Below are 11354 nucleotides of genomic sequence, written 5' to 3' on the forward strand. Positions count from 1 at the left end.
TAGCAACTATTTAACAAACGCCTGTTTCATTTGGACATTGAATTTGACACAATTATTTGCTATATCAACATATAAGATGTTGCTATATTCGTATTCTGTGTAAAATGTTGCATGCATGATAATTACAAATCGATGCTTGTGGTAAAACACAACTAGCAGGATCGGGTTCTCAGGTTCGCTGACTTGGTTGACACATCGTATCTCAATTGTGTATATCGATGTTTATGATGTTGATCCCTGGATTGTCTTCACAGACATGGGTACGATGTGTGAAGCCCATTTGTGGTGTCCCCAGCCGTGGTATTGCTGGAATATTGCTAAAAGCGGCTTAAAACTAAACTCACTCACTCACTATTTACAAGATTCAATGTCTAAGAACCGTACTCCCACAACGACCTTTGTCTTAGCTTATCATGAATTATTCAGTGTTCCCTTTTCTTGAATAATTAAAACAACATTCCCTTGAACGACATGCCAACAAAAACCGACCACACTAACATTTGACTATATTTCGCTATTGACTGTATTAGTTGTTTTTGTACACACTGTTTAAAATGAATATTTCAGAAGTGGAATGTGATGTATTCATGTTGTTTTAGATTGATCTAAACGTGCTCTCAATGGTAGAAGTTATTGTCACATACAAACTTCTAATAGAATCAGTGCTGGACCTTTACTGCCAAATGAAATGTTATTACTTGGAAAGAATTCTTCAAGGTAGGTTATCGTTCAACAGTCCATAAGAGTGAGTGAGTTAAAGTTTACAGTAACATCCGCAATATTTCAGCCATATTGTGACTGTACTATTATTACTCATTAAGAACACAATTTCAGACTATATATAACCTCTCAGTATCACAGATATACAACTAGTATCTAACAGTAAAATATTACCACTAATAACTGTACAGTATAAATATGGGCTGTAGATCGCCAGCTCCTAAAGATATCCCACTATAGTGGGGAGTTAAGCCAAACAGTTAAAAGTAGCACATATACTGCTTTTAAAACCACGTAAAATGAGAAATACTTTGAATGAAATTGGACTTACGTACCCTCTCAGTATGACAATTATTTTACGCTACTTCAACAACCGTTGAAGGTACAGCCACTAACGATGACAGTTATTTAATTATTGTACCAAATTAAAATCACTGACTAAACATTCCACAAGAACAGCACATGTACAACGACATGGATTGAACCTAAACACTGCGAATCATTTTGGCCATTAACAGTGCAGACATCCAAGCAGACATCCAAACGTTCAAGTGCAACCTCACATATATAATCTGTTGTGAAATACATTTCGGGAAGGGAGAACGGTATGCTTGGTCCTTTTCCAGCACCATTCCTGGAAGAACGTATGCGACTCGAGTTCCATACTCTCTGGACTTCTGTCAACCTAGCGACCCGTGAAGGTCCCGGGTTAGAATTGGTCTTCAGTAACCCATGCTTGTCGTACAAGGCGACTATGCTTGTCGTAAGAGGCGACTAACGGGATCGGGTGGTCAGGCTCGCTGACTTGGCTGACACATGTCATCGGTTCCCAATTGCGCAGATCGATGCTCATGCTGTTGATCACTGGATTGTCTGGTCCAGACTCGATTATTTACAGACCGCCGCCATATAGCTGGAATATTGCTGAGTGCGGCGTAAAACTAAACTCACTCACTCACTGTCAACCTAGCCTGCTCAACAGCAACATTAAAGTGAAAGTGGCAAACTAAGAGTAGTAATTTGGGTTGTGATGCTTTTTTTAAAAAAAACGAGACAATTAATTCCGGCATGCAAGCTGTTGTAAAGACAATTTCCACCAATAAACTTTATGGATTTTGTCACATTACAATTATTATCAAATTAGTCAGATAAACCATTTCAAAGGTCTTGTGAATAGGATGAATACCATGTCACTTATATTTACTTTCAGGATATGAAGAAACAGAATTGAATCAAACTTATGTCCAACACATCTCCCGTGAAATGCCGCTCAGCTTTCATCTATTCAAACGCACAGGTTCACCCAAAACTCTATATTCTCAACTGTCGTCTCAGAATGCCCACCAACAGCCAACTCCTTGCATGTCGAATTGTTTCAAAGAGGTAGCTCAGGTAACAATCACATGTAGTTTCGAGGAGGAATTCTGTAAATCGGCGACTCTTCGCTTTTCAGTCCCCATGTCACTGCGCACGCATGCATGAGCTCCTTCAGCATCAGTTATGGCCTGTAGGTCATATCCGGCAATACCAGGTGGGTCACTGTTTGTTTTAGCAACTTCCAGCCAGATGATTTTGCCGGAATATCCATCGATACAGACACTAATTCACAAACCATACTCTTGTTAGTTTGTCAGTGTATATGGCTAAGAAGGAAATAGAACAGGTGCCCCTTGGGCCATTGTGTATGGCTAAGTAGGAAAGAAAACAGGTACCCCTTGGGCCATTGTGTATGACTAAGAAGGAAAGCAAACAGGTGCCCCTTGGGCCATTGTGTATGACTAAGAAGGAAAGAGAACAGGTACCCCTTTGGTCATTGTGTATGACTAAGTAGGAAAGAGAACAGGTGCCCCTTGGGCCATTGTGTATGACTAAGTAGGAAAGAAAACAGGTACCCTTTGGTCATTGTGTATGACTAAGTAGGAAAGAGAACAGGTGCCCCTTGGGCCATTGTGTATGACTAAGAAGGAAAGAGAACAGGTGCCCCTTGGGCCATTTTGTATGACTAAGTAGGAAAGAGAACAGGTGCCCCTTGGACCATTGTGTATGACTAAGTAGGAAAGAGAACAGGTGCCCCTTGGGCCATTGTGTATGACTAAGTAGGAAATAGAACAGGTGCCCCTTGGGCCATTTTGTATGACTAAGAAGGAAATAGAACAGGTGCCCCTTGGACCATTGTGTATGACGAAGTAGGAAAGAAAACAGGTGCCCCTCGGTCATTGTGTATGACTAAGAAGGAAAGAGAACAGGTACCCCTTGGACCATTGTGTATGACGAAGTAGGAAATAGAACAGGTACCCCTTTGGTCATTGTGTAAGACTAAGTAGGAAAGAGAACAGGTGCCCCTTTGGCCATTGTGTATGACTAAGTAGGAAAGAAAACAGGTGCCCCTTTGGTCATTGTGTATGACTAAGTAGGAAAGAGAACAGGTGCCCTTTGGGCCATTGTGTATGACTAAGTAGGAAAGAAAACAGGTGCCCCTTTGGTCATTGTGTATGACTAAGTAGGAAAGAGAACAGGTGCCCCTTGCGCCATTTTGTATGACTAAGTAGGAAAGAGAACAGGTGCCCCTTGGGCCATTGTGTATGACTAAGTAGGAAAGAGAACAGGTGCCCCTTGGGCCATTGTGTATGACGAAGTAGGAAAGAAAACAGGTGCCCCTCGGTCATTGTGTATGACTAAGAAGGAAAGAGAACAGGTACCCCTTGGACCATTGTGTATGACGAAGTAGGAAATAGAACAGGTACCCCTTTGGTCATTGTGTATGACTAAGTAGGAAAGAGAACAGGTGCCCCTTGGGCCATTGTGTATGACTAAGTAGGAAAGAAAACAGGAGCCCCTTTGGTCATTGTGTATGACTAAGTAGGAAAGAGAACAGGTGCCCCTTGGGCCATTGTGTATGACTAAGAAGGAAAGAGAACAGGTGCCCCTTGCGCCATTTTGTATGACTAAGTAGGAAAGAAAACAGGTGCCCCTTTGGTCATTGTGTATGACTAAGTAGGAAAGAGAACAGGTGCCCCTTGGGCCATTGTGTATGACTAAGAAGGAAAGAGAACAGGTGCCCCTTGCGCCATTTTGTATGACTAAGTAGGAAAGAGAACAGGTGCCCCTTGGGCCATTGTGTATGACTAAGTAGGAAAGAGAACAGGTGCCCCTTTGGCCATTGTGTATGACTAAGTAGGAAAGAGAACAGGTGCCCCTTGCGCCATTTTGTATGACTAAGTAGGAAAGAGAACAGGTGCTCCTTTGGCCATTGTGTATGACTAAGCAGGAAAGAAGGTGCCCCTTTGGTCATTTTGTATGACTAAGTAGGAAAGAGAACAGGTACCCCTTGGGCCATTGTGTATGACTAAGAAGGAAAGAAAACAGGTGCCCCTTGGGCCATTGTGTATGACTAAGAAGGAAAGAGAACAGGTACCCCTTTGGTCATTGTGTATGACTAAGTAGGAAAGAGAACAGGTGCCCCTTGGGCCATTGTGTATGACTAAGTAGGAAAAAAAACAGGTGCCCTTTGGTCATTGTGTATGACTAAGTAGGAAAGAGAACAGGTGCCCCTTGGGCCATTGTGTATGACTAAGAAGGAAGAGAACAGGTGCCCCTTGCGCCATTTTGTATGACTAAGTAGGAAGAGAACAGGTGCCCCTTGGGCCATTGTGTATGACTAAGTAGGAAAGAAAACAGGTGCCCCTTTGGTCATTGTGTATGACTAAGTAGGAAAGAGAACAGGTGCCCCTTGGGCCATTGTGTATGACTAAGAAGGAAAGAGAACAGGTGCCCCTTGCGCCATTTTGTATGACTAAGTAGGAAAGAAAACAGGTGCCCCTTGGGCCATTGTGTATGACTAAGTAGGAAAGAGAACAGGTGCCCCTTTGGTCATTGTGTATGACTAAGTAGGAAAGAGAACAGGTGCCCCTTGGGCCATTGTGTATGACTAAGTAGGAAAGAAAACAGGTGCCCCTTTGGTCATTGTGTATGACTAAGTAGGAAAGAGAACAGGTGCCCCTTGGGCCATTGTGTATGACTAAGTAGGAAAGAGAACAGGTGCCCCTTGGACCATTGTGTATGACTAAGTAGGAAAGAGAACAGGTGCCCCTTGGGCCATTGTGTATGACTAAGTAGGAAATAGAACAGGTACCCCTTGGGCCATTTTGTATGACTAAGAAGGAAATAGAACAGGTGCCCCTTGGACCATTGTGTATGACGAAGTAGGAAAGAAAACAGGTGCCCCTCGGTCATTGTGTATGACTAAGAAGGAAGAGAACAGGTACCCTTGGACCATTGTGTATGACGAAGTAGGAAATAGAACAGGTACCCCTTTGGTCATTGTATGACTAAGTAGGAAAGAACAGGTGCCCCTTGGGCCATTGTGTATGACTAAGTAGGAAAGAAAACAGGTGCCTTTGGTCATTGTGTATGACGAAGTAGGAAAGAGAACAGGTGCCCTTAGGCCATTGTGTATGACTAGAAGGAAGAGAACAGGTGCCTTGCGCCATTTTGTATGACTAAGTAGGAAGAGAACAGGTGCCTTGGGCCATTGTGTATGACTAAGTAGGAAAGAGAACAGGTACCCCTTGGGCCATTTTCTATGACTAAGAAGGAAATAGAACAGGTGCCCCTTGGGCCATTGTGTATGACTAAGTAGGAAAGAAAACAGGTGCCCCTCGGTCATTGTGTATGACTAAGAAGGAAAGAGAACAGGTACCCCTTGGGCCATTGTGTATGACGAAGTAGGAAATAGAACAGGTGCCCCTTGGGCCATTGTTTATGACTAAGTAGGAAAGAGAACAGGTGCCCCTCGCGCCATTGTGTATGATTAAGTAGAAAAGAGAACAGGTGCCCCTTGCGCCATTGTGTATGACGAAGTAGGAAATAGAACAGGTGCCCCTTGGACCATTGTGTATGACTAAGTAGGAAAGAAAACAGGTGCCCCTTGGGCCATTGTGTATGACTAAGTAGGAAAGAAAACAGGTGCCCCTTGGGCCATTGTGTATGGCTAAGTAGAAGGGAGAACAGGTGCCCCATTGTTCTGGGCCAGTGTAAATGACTAAGAAAGAAAAAGAACAGGTGCCCCTTGGGCCATCGTGTATAACTAAGTAGGAAAGAGAACAGGTGCCCCTAGGGCCATTGTGTATGCCTAAGTAGAAAAATGAACAGGTGCCCCTCTGTGCCTATTTGGTTCAGCGGGAAACTGTACAAGAGTCCGTTATCCTACGCCACTGATTCAGTTATGCATCTATGAAGAACCTATTTATTATATCCAGCTGGATACTTGAGATTGGGCCTCCAGGACGCTCCACTCATTCTCGTATGAAATGGCAACGCTGATCAATACTATACACTAGACAGGAAAGTCTGCGCAGCACTGTGTAGCAAAGTGTAGAAGAGTGTGCATCGTTAATCATGTTGGCTCTCATCGGAGGTTGTTTACAGCTGTTCATGGTGACAGAAATCTTTGCAGGTAGTGTTGAACAATTTAATGATGATGATGATAATGACAATGATGATGTTTTATTTGGTATAGTAGTATACACAATGGAGGTACGGGACCGGGTCCCTCCCAAGGGCTCAATTTAAAAATAATAATTGAGCCCTTGGGAAGTCCCTAATCCCGTAGCCCCATTGTGTATACTACTACTGAGGTGCATGCAAAATTGGATGAAAATCGGTCGAATAGTTTCTGAAATATTTGACTTTTAAGTGAGCATGGGGTCGGTCGGGAAAAGGCAAAATGTCCAACTTTTTGTCGTAATTAAGTCTTAATTAATCTAATGAAGTCATCGAGAGTATTCCCAGTGCCGTTTTGCTATAGCGTAACCATCTGCCGAGATGCATGCAAAATTTCACGAAAATCGGTCAAATAGTTTAGGAAATAATCACTTTTTAGTGAGCATGGGGTCGGTCTGGCGAAAGGCTAACAATCCAACATATACTTGTTATATATTATCGAGGCGAGAGGTGTTTTTAGCTGAATGAAATGCAGGTCTCGGAAGTCATCACCTCGCTACCGTCTCGGGGGCTGCTTTGAGTGAGCGCCGTGGACGAGTATAAGTGTGTGTGTCTCTCGGCTCGGCTATGATGATGCACGACATGCTGACTATCGAGGCTACAGATGTCTGAAAGTGAATGAAACGCATTTCTCGGCAGTTTCCAGTGTTTTTGCTACTTCATCCACAACTGGGTACAGTCCCATCCTGTGTGTGTATATATATATTTTTTATAAAATAGTATTTAATTGGTTTTCCGTTAATATCCTATCGATGTATTTCAGGCTGATAAGGTTTAGATTATCGTACACATAAATATTCGAGACATGAATCGAACACGCACTCCATCGAAGCTTATTAAGGGTGTTGATCCCGGTCTTATGACGATACGACACAGTTGGTGATTGTGTCTGGTGAACCAGCGTATTATCAACCCAGTCAAAAGTGTTCATTCTGACCCACGAGCGTCAGCGAGATAGACATCTACTACGAGCGTGGTGTGTGATTTGATAGTCAAATTTGAATTTAAAAAATCCCGTTGGTAATTACGTCAAACCGTAAATATGAAGCCACATCGTTTGAAGCTAACATGTTGCCCGTGTGACCCGGTATTCGTAAAACTTGTACATCAAACTCTGGTGTGAAAGACGTGAGAAGGATCCCGTTGTTCGTAATTTTGGAGACGTAACCATTGTTTTTAAAAGATATGTGGGGTGAGGTGAGGGTCATGTTGATCAACCAGTCTGGCTGTTTGAAGTCTGCTAGTGACACCCACTCGTATAGGTTGTCTTTTATGTGCAGGACATACAAGGTGTTTCCTCGCCGGCAGATCGAATCCCAGCGTGTCCCCGAGATCGGCTAGCATTACGTTGGGATGATGGTTGTTCATCGGTTTTTTTATACAAAATTACGAAATGGTTTTCAATTGGATATCGGATAATTCCTTGGACGTGCACTTTAAACCCATGAAATGTACACTGAGTCAAAAAAGAAACTTCACAAAATGTAATTTGAAAAATAATGAATAATTTTTCTCTGATGATACATCTATGTATCCGAAATGGGATCCCCTATCTTTCCACTCTAGAAAAACATTAGCAAAACCCACTCAAACCCATCCATTCGTCGTGCAAATGACGTTAGTGCCAAATCAGCTTTTGCATGTGCAGTCGATCACGTGATCTTCGCATCGAAGTTTTCTTCATATCCCTCCTCAATGTTGAAACTTGCCCCATATTTAAGAAATTGTTTGACAAAAGTTAGATGTGATAATCTTAAACTTAGTTCTGAGACCAGTAGATATAACAATGTCCCTTATGATTCAAGATTTTGTCCTTTTTGCCAAAAACTTAATCTTAATTTGATTGAAGATGATATACATGTTTTACTTTATTGTAAAGCATACCTAGATACAAAGAATATATTTCTCGATAAATATGTAAAACATACTCGATCACAACACAGTTTGTCAACAAACATAAATGTTATAAATAATGTATGCCTATTTTTATATAATTTTGGGAAAATAAAAAAATCTAATGTTTTTTCTGTAAAACGCTTGTGACTTGTACTTTAGGCCAGTGGCTTATTACTGCAAATCACAGACTGAAACTTGAACATGCTGGCCCCTGCCTGCAGACTTCTACCAGTTTCCAGCAACCAATAGTCTGTAGACGTTCCGCATGTTGCAGCCTCCGGGTCGCTTAATGGATGTTACGTGTTATACCGTTTTAGCAATGTTCAAGTACTATCACGGCAGGGACACTAGAAAGGGCTTCAAACATTTTAACCACGTGTGAATCGAACCCGAGAGTTCAGCGTGACGAGCGAACTATTTAACCACAAGGCTAGCCTGTTACGTGTTACAGACATAAAGGTGCTTGCATGCATGTCGAAGCAACCCAGATGCTGGAACATTGTAGGAGGAAACTCCAAATGCAGGTGCTGGATGTTTACCATTTGGTGGATTCCTCATGGACAGGTATTATGCTGATAACCCTTGATACAACATATTGGGGAATTTGGGGTTCAGTTTTCTGGCACGCCAATGGGACGCGACATTGGATGTAGTTGGAATATTAAACAACAAACAAATACACAACCAGAAGAGAAATGTCCATGTGTCAACATCTTTATTATAGGGAACGCAGGTTTTCAGTATATGCTTAATATTTCTTCAAGCCATTGACAAGTCACTGTGGACAATGACCCCTAGTAGACAAGGTACTTCAATCTGGCATGGAGTTGTAATAGGCGTGCTTTTCTCAAAACGAGAGTGAGTGTTTACATGTCATCAACCCATGTTTGTCGAGAGAGGCGACTGACGGGATCGGGTGTTCAGGCTCGCTGGCTTGGTTGACATGTCATCGTATCCCGATTGCTTAGATACTGTTGATCACTGGATTGTGTTGTCGAGATTGGATTATTTAACTACTCCAGCTGGGATATTGCTGAGTGCGGCGTAAAACAACAACCTAACATACCTGCACGTACATCATACGTTATCACCATAACTCAGGTTTCCGACTGACTGACTGACTGAGTTTAGTTTTACGCGTTTTAGCAATATTCTAGCAATATCATGGCGGGGAACATCTGAAATGGACTTCACATTGTACCCATGTGGGGAATCGAACCCGGGACTTCGGCGTGACGAGCGAACGCTTTAACCACTAGGCTACCCCACCGCCTGTCTTAAAACGAGAGAAAATAATAACAGAAGGCTTTGTGTTTTCTATGAGGAAATATCATGCTAGAAATGTGCCGTGGTGAGCGCAGGTTTGGTGGGTCTTTCAGAAATGTCAGTAAAGGCGTTGCTTCAGGATCAAGAATTTGTGAACTCGTTTCCATTTGCTTTCCCAGCAGACAAGGTACTTTAATCTGCCATGAGGATGTAATTGGCGTGCATTTCTCAAAACGAAAGAAATTAATAACAGAAGGCTTTTTGATTTCTACGAGAAAATATGTTGGAAATGCGACGTGGTATGCGAAAATTTGCCGGGCCTTTTAGAAATGTCAGTAAAGGCGTTGCTTCAGGATCAAGAATTTGTGAACTCGTTTCCATTTACCTGTATTTCTTTTTCTTAAAAGCTAAGTCTGCAGGGATCTACAGAAACCTTGCACTGCGTAAAACTGTGAAAATGAGCAGTGTATGGAAAGACCATCTACACAAACCAGCGATGACAGTGGATGGTCGAGACAAGCTGCAGGCGACGGGGCAATGTACGTGGGCTGGAACAGTGTACGTTGAAAAGGATCCGTGGTGGTTCGTGGATCTGGGACGAATATGCCAAGTCCATGGTGTTCGACTAATACATCATCCACTTTATGGTACGTCACGTAACCTCGTTGTATGACAACAGAAAACCAATGATTCTCGTAAGTGCGACTAACGGGATCGGTTGGTCAGGCTCGCTGACTTGGTTGACACATGTCATCGTATTCCAATTGCCTAGATCGATGCTCATGCTGTTGATCACTGGATTGTGTTGTCCAGACTCGATTATTTACACACCGCCGTCATATAGCTGGAATATGGCTCTTTGTGGCATTAAAAAACAAACAAACAAACAAATCAGAGTGAAGAATAATTGTAATGTGAAATTCTTCACAGGCATTTAGAACTTGGTGTAGTAATACAAGACAAATCTTATGGATAACAACTTCTTGGTTTATTTTTCACAACGTTTCTGGGCTAGTTCTTGCCCCTTCTTTCACTTAAAGAAGGGGCAAGAACTAGCCCAGAAACGTGAAAAATACACCAAGAAGTTGTTATCCATAAGATTTGTCTGAATTGTAATATGTGCTGAAAGTTAAAGGGATGTAATGCGTTGTTAAATGGGGTTGGAATTTGAAAATCTAAGTCAGAGAGTGTTTACCCCTTTTTTAAGTAATTTGTTCTTAAGCCAAGTTTGATAAATGTGTTTTGGAATGGATGGCCCTTGAATTAAATGTTAAGTTTGATTGGTATTGTTGGACTAGTCTGCAACAGACATTCACATTATGCAATCATATTTGTCATCATTTAAGGAAATATCTTCTTTCTATGTGTTTTGATCTACGGATAACAGTCACAAGTGGTATAAAATCGTGTAGCTAAATTTATGACAAAACTTAAAAACAATATTTATGATTTTCATCTCTTAGTGTGGCAGTAAAATTTAAGAAACAACGAGGCCTTCCGTTTGCTTTTAATCGATTTGACATCGTTTATGAAACGAGTTTTTAATCGTTATGGTTATGATTGTTAACAGAACTTAAAAAACAATATTTATGATTTACATCTTTATAAGTTTAGCAGTGAAATTTAGGAAACGACGAGGCCTTCCGATTATTATTGAAACGAGTTTTTAATCATCATGTTTAAGGGTAAGGCCATAATTTATCTGTATCAAACGTCGCATCACCTGAATAAAGAAGTTGTTCACCAATAAAGTTTGGCCTTATCTAACTCTCAAACTTCTAAAAATGCCATTCACAGAAGCCATGTTTATGATTGTTAACAGGCCAGATTCATGACACAACGATTGAGGTAGTGAGTCACAACCCTAAAGACATTTCGCGACCGGGATTGTTGTGTTTTTTCCTGAAAAGAGCCGTCTCTCGAAATGTTGAAGTGGACTGCCTGTCCCCAGTAATTGGAAGATACGTCCG

Source organism: Haliotis rubra, unplaced genomic scaffold (assembly GCF_003918875.1).
Source record: "Haliotis rubra isolate DU_JTF1 unplaced genomic scaffold, ASM391887v1 Scf828, whole genome shotgun sequence".
Taxonomy (NCBI): Eukaryota; Metazoa; Mollusca; class Gastropoda; order Lepetellida; family Haliotidae; genus Haliotis; species Haliotis rubra.